This window comes from Notamacropus eugenii, chromosome 2 (genome assembly GCF_028372415.1).
Source record: "Notamacropus eugenii isolate mMacEug1 chromosome 2, mMacEug1.pri_v2, whole genome shotgun sequence".
Lineage (NCBI taxonomy): Eukaryota > Metazoa > Chordata > Mammalia > Diprotodontia > Macropodidae > Notamacropus > Notamacropus eugenii.
Window position 1 is genome coordinate 111,101,638 of NC_092873.1, and position 12,191 is coordinate 111,113,828.

The 12,191-nt window shown below is 37.7% G+C and overlaps 1 protein-coding gene across 8 annotated transcripts in view; it reads right to left on the reverse strand.

Annotated features, from left to right (window-relative positions):
• PLA2G7 (phospholipase A2 group VII) overlaps positions 1-12,191 on the reverse strand; it is a 67,476-nt gene that overhangs the window by 47,665 nt on the left and 7,620 nt on the right. Inside the window, exon 1 of one of the 8 annotated variants that reach the window (XM_072642371.1) lies at positions 4,554-8,297. The exons of 5 other annotated variants lie outside the window; for them this stretch is intronic. The gene's annotated coding sequence lies outside the window, so the exon portion shown is untranslated. Of the gene's footprint in view, positions 1-4,548; positions 8,298-12,191 lie in introns of those variants that run through there. 2 more of the 8 variants (XM_072642365.1, XM_072642364.1) reach the window with 2 other exon arrangements.

Here is a 12,191-nt window from a genome sequence, read left to right on the forward strand (position 1 = left end):
AGCTCCCTTATCCTGGTGACAGTCTTGTTGTACCAAGCCTCAGTTTTGGATTATTCCCAGCATCTGCTGTCGTTGTTTCTACCCATGAGCTGCTGAGCAAAGTTGGTGAAAAATCATAAAACCCTGTGACAGTCCACTACAAATTTCTGTTACATGATCTCCACCGGGCTTCACTAAGGCAAGTCAATCTTTTTTACACTTCCTTGATTGATTCACTATTCCAAGTTAACCTAAGTGTTTCTTTGAAACCTTTTAATCATTCCTCAAACCTCCCATGGTTCCCCCCAGTTCCCACCTTTGCAGTAGAGAACCTTTCCTCAACTTTTCACTGAAAAAATAAAACCAATCACCTGAGACCATTGAGCTCTCTCTTTCATCCTCTTCCTCACCTCACATCACTTCAATGTCTTCTACCCCTTTCTCTTCCTTCACCCATTTCATATGAAGAGATGGTCCTTTTACCAGCCAAGGAATATGACCAATTCCATCCCACTTTCTCTAGATCACCCCCTCTACCATTCCCACTGTCTCACTTATCTTCATTGAAAGACTCTTTCCTTGACTTGAGTTATTAATAGAATTGTAGCTAAATTATCTGGCTTATTGCAAATCATACATTCATTCCAAAACATACCTGATATCTGCAAAATAAGGCAGATTTAAATAAAATTAAGATTAAAATCTTCACTCTAATAGAGTTTAAAATTTTTAGCAAAGGATATAGAAAAATATAGAATGTTACAAAATATATAATAACTAAAAAGTAAGATGGGATATGAGAGCATAAGACAGGGCTCTGTGAGGCTCAAGTAAGGAAAGAGAATTTATGAGTACAGGAAGGAAAGGGAGCAAATCAAAGAAGTAGCATTTGAATTTGGACTTGCAGGGGTAGGCTCTTATTTTTTAAAAACTAAGATTTTTTTTCAATTAATGAAAATCTGGGGGTGTGAGGAGAACATTCAGAGGTCAGGTCACTGGTTGGGGAGAATGCCAAGAAAAGGGAAAAGAAATAAAACTATTGAAGGGTACTTTATCGGAGAAAAAACACTTCCTCCCTTCCTTTCTGATGGGGAGGAACAATGCTTGCCGTCAGGCAAAGGCACAGAAATCGAGGATTCTGTGTCCCAGCCCACCCAATGGGCTCGGGCCATGGAAGAGCTCAAGAGGAATTTTGAAAATCAAGTTAGAGAGGTGGAGGAAAGACTGGGAAGGGAAATGAGAGGGATGAGGGAGAAGCATGAAAAGCAGATCAGCTCCCTGCTAAAGGAGAACCAAAAAAATCTTGAAGAAATTGGCACCTTGAGAACTAGCCTAACTCAGCTGGCAAGGGAGGTGCAAGGGGCCAATGAGGAGAAGAATGCTTTCAAAAGCAGAATTAACCAAATGGAAAAGGATATTCAAAAGCTCACTGAAGAAAATAGATCTTTCAAAACTGGAATGGTACAGATGGACACTAAGGACTTTATGAGAAAGACAGATATCTCAGAACATACCACGCAGATTCGAAAAATGGAAGATAATGTGAAATATCTTATTGGAAAAACAACTGACCTGGAAAATAGAATCAGGAGAGACAATGTAAAAATTCTGGGACTACCTGAAAACCATGATCAAAAGAAGAGCCTAGACATCATCTTCCATGAAATTATCAAGGAAAACTGCCCTGAGATTCTAGAACCAGAAGGCAAAATAAATATTCAAGGAATCCGCATGAAAGAGATCCAAAAAGAGAAACTCCTAGGAGCATTGTGGCCAAATTCCAGAATTCCCAGGTGAAAGAGAAAATATTGCAAGCAGCTAGAAAGAAACAATTCAAGTATTGTGGAAATACAATCAGGATAGCACAAGATCTGGCACCCTCTACTTTGAGGGAGAGAAGGGAATGGAATAGGATATTCCAGAAGTCAAAGGAACTAGGACTGAAGCCAAGAATCACCTACCCAGCAAAACTGAGTATAATACTTCAGGAGAAAAAATGGTCTTTCAATGAAATAGAGGACTTTCAAATTTTCCTGATGAAAAGACCAGAGCTGGAAAGAAAATTTGACTTTCTAACACAAGAATGAAGAGAACCATGAAAAGGTGAACAGCAAAGAGAAGTCATAAGGGACTTACTAAAGTTGAACTGTTTACATTCCTACATGGAAAGACAATATTTGTAACTCTTGAAACATTTCAGTATCTGGGTACTGGGTGGGAGTACACACACACACACATGCACACACGCACACATACATAGAGACAGAGTGCACAGAGTGAATTGAAGAGGATGGGATCATATCTTAAAAAAAAATGAAATCAAGCAGTGAGAGAGAAATATTGGGAGGAGAAAGGGAGAAGTTATATGGGGCAAATTATCTCTCATAAAAGAGGCAAGCAAAAGACTTATTAGTGGTGGGATAAAGAGGGGAGGCAAGAGAAAAACATGAGGTCTACTCTCATCACATTCCACTAAAGGAAAGAATATAATGCACACTCATTTTGATAGGAAAACCTATCTCATAATACAGGAGAGTGGGGGACAGGGGCACAAGCAGGTTGGGGGGGAGGATGGAGGAGAGGGCACGGGGAGGAAAATGCAATCCGAGGTCGACACTCATGGGGAGGGAAAGGACCATAAGAAAATAGAAGTAATGGGGGACAGGATAGGATGGAGGGAAATATACTTAGTCCTATACAACACAACTAGTATGGAAATCATTTGCAAAACTAAACAGATATGGCCTATATTGAATTGCCTGTCTTCCAAGGGGAAGGGGTGGAGAGGGAGGGAGCTAAAGAAGTTGGAACTCAAAGTGTTAGGACCAAATGTATGTTCTTATCACTGGGTAACAAGAAATACAGGTTAAGGGGTCAAGAAAGCTATCTGGCCCTACAGGATAAAAGAGAAGACGGAGACAAGGGCAGGGAGGGAGGATAGAGGAGAGAGCAGATAGGTCACAGGGGCAATTAGAAAGCTTGGGTTTGGGGGGGGGAGGGGATAAAAGGGGAGAAAATTTGTAACCCAAAATTGTGTGAAAATAAATGTTAAAAGTTAAATAAAAAAAAAATAAAAAAATAAAAAAAAAAAGAAAATCTGCTTTCTTTCACTCCTCCCTCTCCCTTCCTCATTGAAATACAATGTAGACTCTTAAAAAAAAAAAAGTTTTTAAGCTTTAGAATTGCCTTTTGTTTTTCTATCACAATCATTTTTACTTAATGCCTAGACTCCCACTCTGGAACTTTGCTTTGGTTTATGGCTCTGTTAAAACAAAACCAAACAGAAACGTAATATTTGGATTCACTTCAGCATAGAGTTCACCACCTGACTACCAATGCGTCTCCTCGGGTTTTGGTCTCGGTTCCGTTTTGTTTTGTTCTCTACTCCTGACCATGTCATGGGATTCCATACTTGAGAATGTTCTTCAGTGATTACTGATCATCTCTGGGATAAAATACAAACTTCTCGATCTGACATTTAAAACTTTTTACAACCTGGCCCCAGTCTACCTTTCCAGATTATTACATATTAGTCCTTTTCATACTCTCTCAATTCCAGCCAAACTGCTCTACTTACTAATACCTGAACTTGTCATCTATCTCTCATCTCTGAATAGTACCTTTGCATATAGTATCTTCCATTCCTATAATGCTTTCCATCTTCACTTCCATCACTTAGAATCCCTAGAAGTATGACATATACATATGTATACCTAAAAGTATGTGTAGAATAATTATATGTATATATACATATATGTAATATATGTATGTATACATGATACATACACATATATCATATATGTGTATATGTGTGTATACCTACTTGTGTCTAATGGTAGCCATCTCTAGGGTGGGGAGGGAAGAAAAAAATAAAAAATAATAATTATTATATATTTAAAAGGAATAGTAAGTTGTACATAATAGTTTTGCAGTCTCATGTGTAATCATCTTTCCTATTACACTACGTTATGGAAATACTTCTTTTATTCCATAAATAAAAATAAATAAATAAATATGAAAATAAAAGAATCCCTAGGTTGTTTTTCCCCCCAAGGTTCAAGCTGTCAGGCTATCCTGATTCCTTTAACTGTTAATTTTCCCTTGTCCTCCTAAATGACCATGTAAACTTATCTTTCAGTTCCACCTGAGAGAATAGAAAGCCCTGGAGAGCATAGACTAGTTGTCATTTTATTTTCCTATTCACAGTGCCTAGCACACTGAAGGCATTTGAATGAAACCTTTCTTGGATTGGGTATCAAGAAAGTGAGTGTCTGACTAAAGTAACAAATGATCACAAATCCGGAAGATGGATGATGAAGTATACCTTCTAATCTCTTGACAAAGAGATGATGGAATATAGGTGGAGCATGAGAAATACGTTATCAAACACTGTCAACATGTGATATTTTTGTTTAATTACACTTCTTTGTTATAAGAAAGGGCTTTTATTATGAGAGTAGTGCAGGAAGATTGTAGGGGAGGAGTAGTCATAGTAATACAAAAAGCAAAATAAGTAAAAACAACAAAGAACCCAATAACAACCCCAAGGAGAAGAAGAAATAAAAGCACCTAACCAGATGAAATCATTCCGAAACTTGGCCATTTGCCAATGAAGTATCAGCTGCAGTTCCTGTGCTTGGAAGCATAGAAAGAGTTTCAGAAATGTTTCCTGGGAGATTAGGACAAAAATGCAGACAAACAAAAAAGGTCAGGAATTAAACCCATCAGCGTTTAGAGGATTAACTTTTCTTTTTTTTTTTTTTTCTAAATCCCCAGTACTTAGCAGGGTGGTTGGTACATATTAAGCACCCATAAACACTTATTGACTTTTTGACTGTAAGAATAAGGTCACATGTTACAGGTTTAGATAAGGGGGTGGAAATATAGCACATGATAAAGTATTTTTAAAAATATTTTGACCACAATATTTGTCTAGGAATGGTAATTCAGTCCAATGTGTTAAACTCAGGATGTAAACTTTTTTTATTAATTTATTTGCTTTCAGTTTTCTACAATCATTTTCAAATGTCTTAGATCCCTACAGTATTTTCTTTCCTTCCCCTCAGCTTTCTTCTTCTGCCTTGCTCAATATTCCTAACCAGCTTAGAAAATGATCCAGGACATAATTGTGTGTCATGGTGTCTATTTGGGCATGCTTCTACTCACCAAAGTCGGTGTGCCCAAGGCAGAATGGAGAGGTGATCCAGTCTTTATTGAATTCCTGCACTGTACCCATATGCTCTCCCTTTAGAAGCAATTAAGTGGCACAGTAGATAGAGTGCTAGACCTAGAGCTGAGAAATCCCTTCCTAGCTGTGTGAGCCTGGGCAAATCAGTTAATCTCTGACTACTTCAGTTTCCTTAACTGTAAAATAGGGATAATAATCGAACCTGCCTCCCAGCATCGCGATGAGGATCAAATGAGATAATACTGGAAATGCACTTAGCACAGTGACTAGAACAATATCTATTTCTCACCTAAGTATAGTACCTTTGCACAGATCCCTAATAGTTGCTTGTCTCCCAGGCTACAGGTTGTCTCAAAAGTCTTAGTATAGTTTTAAGTTATTAAAGCTTAACAGAGTCCTTTCTTCCTAAGTTATTAAAGGTAAAAAACTGCACTATGACTTTTGGGACACTCTGTATAAGGTGCAGTTAGGACATTGCTTCTAACAACTAGGGATGATGTTATTCCACTGATCTTGACTTCGTTTCTAAAACTTGCAATGCCTGTTTTCAATCCACTTAAATCTTACCGCTGGTACCCTGGAAGCATACTTTTGTGGTGAAATAAAGAACAGGCAGCACCTCCCCTGGAAAAAAGCTTTTAGCACTGCCCTTCAGGGGTCTAGTCCTTTTTTACTATCTCAGAGATTTCCCTGAGCCTCCCCTCTAAAGAGAGGCACTGTTCTGAAGTAGACAGAGAGCTGGTGACATAGCCAGGAACACCAAGCTGACTATATGACTCTGGATATCAGTCAATTTCTCAATGCAACACTTGAGACCCTAAGAGGTGCAGAATTGTTGTCAATGTACATTGGTAAAGGGAGTTCTCTCATCCAGGAAATCATAGGTTCAGACCAAAAAAAGAAGAAGAAAGTATTCTATAGCACTGCTGGAGTATATATGATTTCACAGAGACAGGCTCAAGGAGGTAGAGAGGGAAAGCCTGGGATTCCAGAAGACCAGAGTTTAAATGCAGCCTCTGACACATTTGATGACTCAGGTAATTTCTCTGAGACTAAGTTAAGCATCAGGAATTTCCACTAGGGAGAATGGTGATGAAATCACAGGTCAGACTCCTCCTCATATAGAAATATTTATGAACGTAAATTTCCTCAAGTGGATTTTTATATTATCTTCTCCTGCCCCACTCTCAGAAAACTAAATTATAAACTGGTTAAGGCACAATATCTCTAACCACATTTTTTTATTACTTTCAGAGTGTCCCAAGACAGTGTTGTGTACCCTGCAGGCAATGCTTCCTAACTAAATACCTCCCATTTTATGCAAATAAGAGACTGTGACTCCTGTCCCTGAACAAAACTCTATTAGAAATTGTCAGAGATGCTTGTTCTCTTATATTCCACCTCCCTTTGTTAAGATCTCTGGGGGAGAAGTTACTAATGAGCTTTCTAGATTTGAACTCTAACACCTCAAAGACAAGGAGCCTTTCAAATATTGGCTTTCTTTTTCTTAGAAGAAAAGTTATTGCCCTCTGCCAAACTTTCACCAGTCTCATAAGGCAATTACAAATTTATTTTTAACCGGAGAGTTGGAACACTTGAGTCTGAGTGCCTGTAAAGAGACTTATGGATTTGGATGTTTCAAGTACCTAGAAAGAAAGCTGGCTCTTGGGGTTGGAGGGGCAGTATTCCCAGGTTCAGATACTGCCTCTGACATCTACACCCTATATAACCTGAAACAGAACTAGTGAATGGAATAAGAAAGACTGTTGACCCCTTTAAAGTTGTCTTTCCTTTAGCAAAGTAAATCAAAGAACCTGTGCTAACAGACCATCCTGCTAGGGTGCTTACTACTGCAGTCTTTGAACCTATGCCTGCAGTATAAATAATTTTTTTTAAAAAAGCAACCAAAACTTGAGAACTTAATACGATTCTCTTTTTGGCATATTTGATATAATAATCTTTAGAAAATGCACTGAAATAGATCTCCTAAGCCCTGGTTTTTCTTCCATATGTTAAAATGAAAAATTGAAGTTAAATTACACATGTAAGAAAGCTTCATAAAAGAACATGTGTTATACAAAGGCAAAAATCACCATCAACATCAAAATGTTAATACAATTGATAAGCTCTTCTTCAATTCGGTCTCCACTGATCATAAGAAGGAATGTTATTCGGAATGACCAAGAAGATGTTGTTGGCAAGTACCTTAGTACAGTAGACAGATCACTGGCTCTAGAGTTCAAATCCTACCTTTGATGATTGCTACTTGTGTGAGTTTGGACAAGTCAGTTCATCTCCCTGAACTTCAGTTTACTCATCTGTCAAAAGGATTAAAATAAATGTCCTGGGGCAGCTAGGTGGCACAGTGGAGAGAGTACCAGCCCTAGAGTCAGGAAGACCTGAGTTCAAATCTGACCTCAGATACCAGCTGTGTGACACATGCAAGTTACTCAACCCCCAAATGCGTGAAAAAATTTAAAAACTTTTAAAAATGCCCTGAGGTTCCTTTGGTTCTAGATCTATGACACTCAGATATCGATGCTAACGAGCTAAAAAATGACAAACCACTTCCGTATCTTTGCCAAGAAAACCCCAAATGGGGTCACAAAGTGTTGGACATGACTAAAAAATGACTGAACAAGGCAAAAACTTCAATTCAAAGATAATTTGGCATATACCATTGCCACTCCATGTTCTTATTTCTCATTACCTTTATTTCTGAAGTCATAGCTCTTAAATAGAATATCCTCATTGAATCTTGGCTTCATTTCACATGAAATATCATTATCTAATAACTAATATTTATATTATCACTCATTAAAACATTGATATACAGATGCAGTTTTAAGTTTCAATAGTGTAACTCTACTGGTAGGTGGCATAGTGGATAGAGTGCTGGGTCAGAAATCAGGAAGACTCATCTTCCTGAGTTCAGATCTGGGCCTCAGACACTTATTAGCTGTGTCACCCTGAGCAAATCACTTAACCCTGCTTGCCTTACTTTCCTCATTTATAAAATGAACTGGAGAAGGAAATGGCAAACCACTCTAGCATCTATGCCAAGAAAGCCCCAAAAGAGGTCATGAGAGTCAGACACAACTGAAAAATCATCATACAACAATAAAACTTTTATTGCTGCTAGGGAAAATGAAGCCCCTAGTTCAGTAACATTCTACCTATGGTCAAGGCCCTCTTTTGTTCTTCTCTCTCCTTCATCTTTCTGAAGTCTTGGCCTAGGCAGCAGAGACCTGACTCTTTAGTACCATGTCTCTATTTGGGGTTCAGACTCTTTGGACTCTGCTAGTAGGCAACAGAGATCTGATTTTCAAATAGCCAAAAGTTGACAAACAGGTAACAAAAAGGTCTCCTTCACAGACTAATAGATAATATATATGCATATATTTTTTTAAAAATTTGATCTTTTTACAAGTCTTTTCTGATATATCACTGCATGCTCTGTCCCCTCTAACAAACTGAAACTTTCCTTGTAACAAAGGAAAACAATTTGGCAAAAATAATACACATAGTTACTGTATAACAATGAATGCAACATTCTGTCCCTATTGTCCTTCGCCTCTCTGCCAAGAAGAAGGAGGTTGTTAAGCTTTGTTATCTGTCCTTGAAACCATGACTGGCTATTGCAATTACTTAGAGTATGGCTTATATTGTTGTAGTCATGGTGTATATTGTTCTTTTAATAACATTCTTCAGTCTTTCAAAAGATCTATGATTTCCTCAGTGTGACTATTCTATCACCTCATATTATAATATTTCCATCATCCTTCATTCATTGCTATGGACAAGAAAATTCATGTTGCCAGAACTTGGAGTCTTACCACAAACACTGGCAAATAAACATGATTATTTTATTTCAGAATGGGCTAAAGCTGGTTTTAACTCCCTATTTTTTACAAATCCCTTATACATTAACCTGTTTGACACATAACCAATGTTGAAACCCTAAAGAAGAAACAAAAGGGTAACATAATCCAAGTCATGGATAGATGGCATTATTTTGAACTCTACCATGAGACCAAATTCAGGAAGAAGAGCTTATCAGGTGTATTAACTTTTTGTTGTTGATGGTGACTTTTGCCATTGTCACATATGTTCTTTTATGAAGCTTTATTACATGTATGGCTGTTAATTTTTAGCACTATATTTGCCCCTTAACATATGAGAGAAAAATCAGGGCTTAGGAGATCCATTTCAGTTTTATTTTAAGGTCCCTTCCAGCTATGAGTCTATGAATCAGAGGCTTAGCACAGCCAGTTGAAAGCAGCTCCTAAGAATCAGATGGTTAAATTTTGAGCCCAAACCACCCGAGAAATCAGCAGTACTGAAAATTGGGTCTTAATTTATTGTTTAGCTGATTATATAGACTTAAGAAAGTGATGGAGAAAATCTGATAATGTAAATTAAATTTAAAAGTATACTACTTGACATTTCTTTCCCCCTCCTTCAGAGTAAGTTGTTTTCTAGCACTCTCCCCACCATGATCCTATCTGAAACTTAACCCATATATCCTCAGATGACTTCTATAAAAAAAAAAAAAAAGTTTAGGACATCTCATCGTGAGAGAGCAGATAAAGCTGCTATATAGGATATTTACAACCTTAGCAATAACAGCAAAGAACCATAGGAGGAAGGAAAAGCAAGATCAGATGCTTTGCTATTGTAAAAATAAAAGGCAAGCAGATGGTTCTGTGATTCTAGATAACAGGACTTCTGCCTCCACATTACACAGAATTTGCTTTTAGTTTTCAAATATCTATGTTTGGCATTATGTGCCATTAGCCTAAGGTCCCTAGGGTTATGCTCAGCCCCACCCCTAGGCATAGGCATGCTGATAATTGTTTAACAGCTGGTTCTCAAAAAAGAAAAAACCACCAAAAAACCAAAAACCCTCTATCTATAACACACTGTAATGTTTATTTTGCATCATTAACATTTTCTCCTTCCTTTTCTCAAATCTAGACAGTCAACCAAATAATAAATCAAGCTTTGATTTGTAGCATTTGCCAATTTCAGGGAGTCTAAATACTCAAACAGAAAATTTAACAATCAGCTCTCAAACTGGTTTGAGCTATTCCTAGCACATCCCTGTCCCCATCCCTTATACCCCACCCTGCCCTCCTTCCCCAGTTTATCTAGGTCTATAGAGCAAATTGGGAGCAAAACTAAGATCTAATCAGATTATCCTCTAAACTCAAATTCCCAAAGTACACTTTAACTTTGAAAGCTTCTAGGGTGAGAACAGTGACAAGCAGAAGACTTTTAAGGTTTACAAAACATTGCCAACATTCTCAATGTCACCTGGGCAGCTGTACTTGTTAGCCTTTCTGGTACTAGATGACTCCCTCACTAAGAGATGAGGGAGGGGTACAGATTGGCATCACCAAACATTTTAGAAGTTGGAGCCCACAGACAACTATTTGGTGGTGGCACCATAGAAAAATTGTAGGGTGGTCTTTTTTTCTGGTCCTGTTTGTTGTTTTGAGGGAGATAGGGAAATCACATATCACATGTGCTCTCCCACTGTATTTCCATGATGAGAAGTGGAGGGGAAGGGTGGGGAGACGTCACAGGATAAGTGTTGGAGAAGCAGTGGTTGGCACACTCATAACAACTAGACACATCAAGTTGTTTTTTTTTAACTCATCTCTTCAACATCAAACAGAAAACCAGGAAGCAAGAGAGAACTCACTCTTTTAAAAAAATTATACACACACATAGATATGTGCATATAAAAATTCACATACATCTTCCTTGCAACCCACATTTAGGAGGTAAAGATACCATTTACCTCTGTTGAATAATAATAATTTACTAAATGATATCCTAGGCAGGAGTTCTGTGAGCGTGTGTGTGTACAAACTATTTTAATATAATTCACTTCCTTTGTAATCCTAAATATTTTATCTTATTTTTTAAAAACATTCTAAGCAAGGGTCCATATAGACTATATTAGACTACCAAAAGGGATAATGATACAGAAAAAATTAAGACCTTATGATTTAGAGGGTCTTGATCAATTAAAATATACTCTAATTTCCCAACAAGTCATGGTGGTAGCTTACTGACTTTCAAGGTCTGGATTTAGCAGACCAAACGCAAAAAGGTAGCAATCATCCAGAGAGAAGACACGCAATGGGCAACTTAATTACTATCCACTTCTTAACTTCTGTGTGGGTGTACCAGGATTTATGCAAGAGGTATGTACCAGAAAACCTACAGTAAACAGCTTTTGCAAGTTGAATCAATGACCAATGTGCCAGTAGGTCTAGCAACTTAAAGTAATAATGAAATAAATATATATTTTTTTGTGAATGAAAGTTTCCTTTTATGAAATCAATCACATCTTTCCTCTCCCTCCCCCTCCCCAATTTATCATTTTTGTAAATCTGCAACTTTTCCTATATTGGATTTTCTCAAGGGTGGAGTCCACTATGGCAGGGATTTCCAACTGGTTGACAGTGAAGTACAACTCAATTGATTTGATTTGGGAGTCTACACCATATAACAGATGGCTACCCTGATCTACAGCTCTTACTTACTACTATCAAATACTCAGAAATTTCTAGGTTGCAGTGAAATAAAAAGTAGGAATGGGGGAGAAGGGGAAGTTTTGGGAGGAGGGATTTCCTACTTGATCTCCATAATGCAGGGAAAATATGCCTAGATGTGGAGTCAGGGAGTCTGGGTTCTAATTCTACCTTTGCTACTGACCACCTGCATTTCTTTTGATAAGTTACTTATGTGGGCATCAGTTTATTTTCTTTAAATCTATAAAATGTGGGGGTTGAATGAGACAGTCTCTGAAGTCTTTTCTAATTCTAAATCTATGATCCTATAATCTATGTTGTAGTGGAAAGGATGCTGAACTAGGGGTTACAGGACCTCACTTCAAAGTCCATCTCTGCCACTTATTATATGTATTACATTGGCTAAGTTATTTTACCTCTCTAGGCCTGTTTCCTCCATAGCAAAAATGAGAAAGTTAGCTTAGATGGCTCCTAAAGTC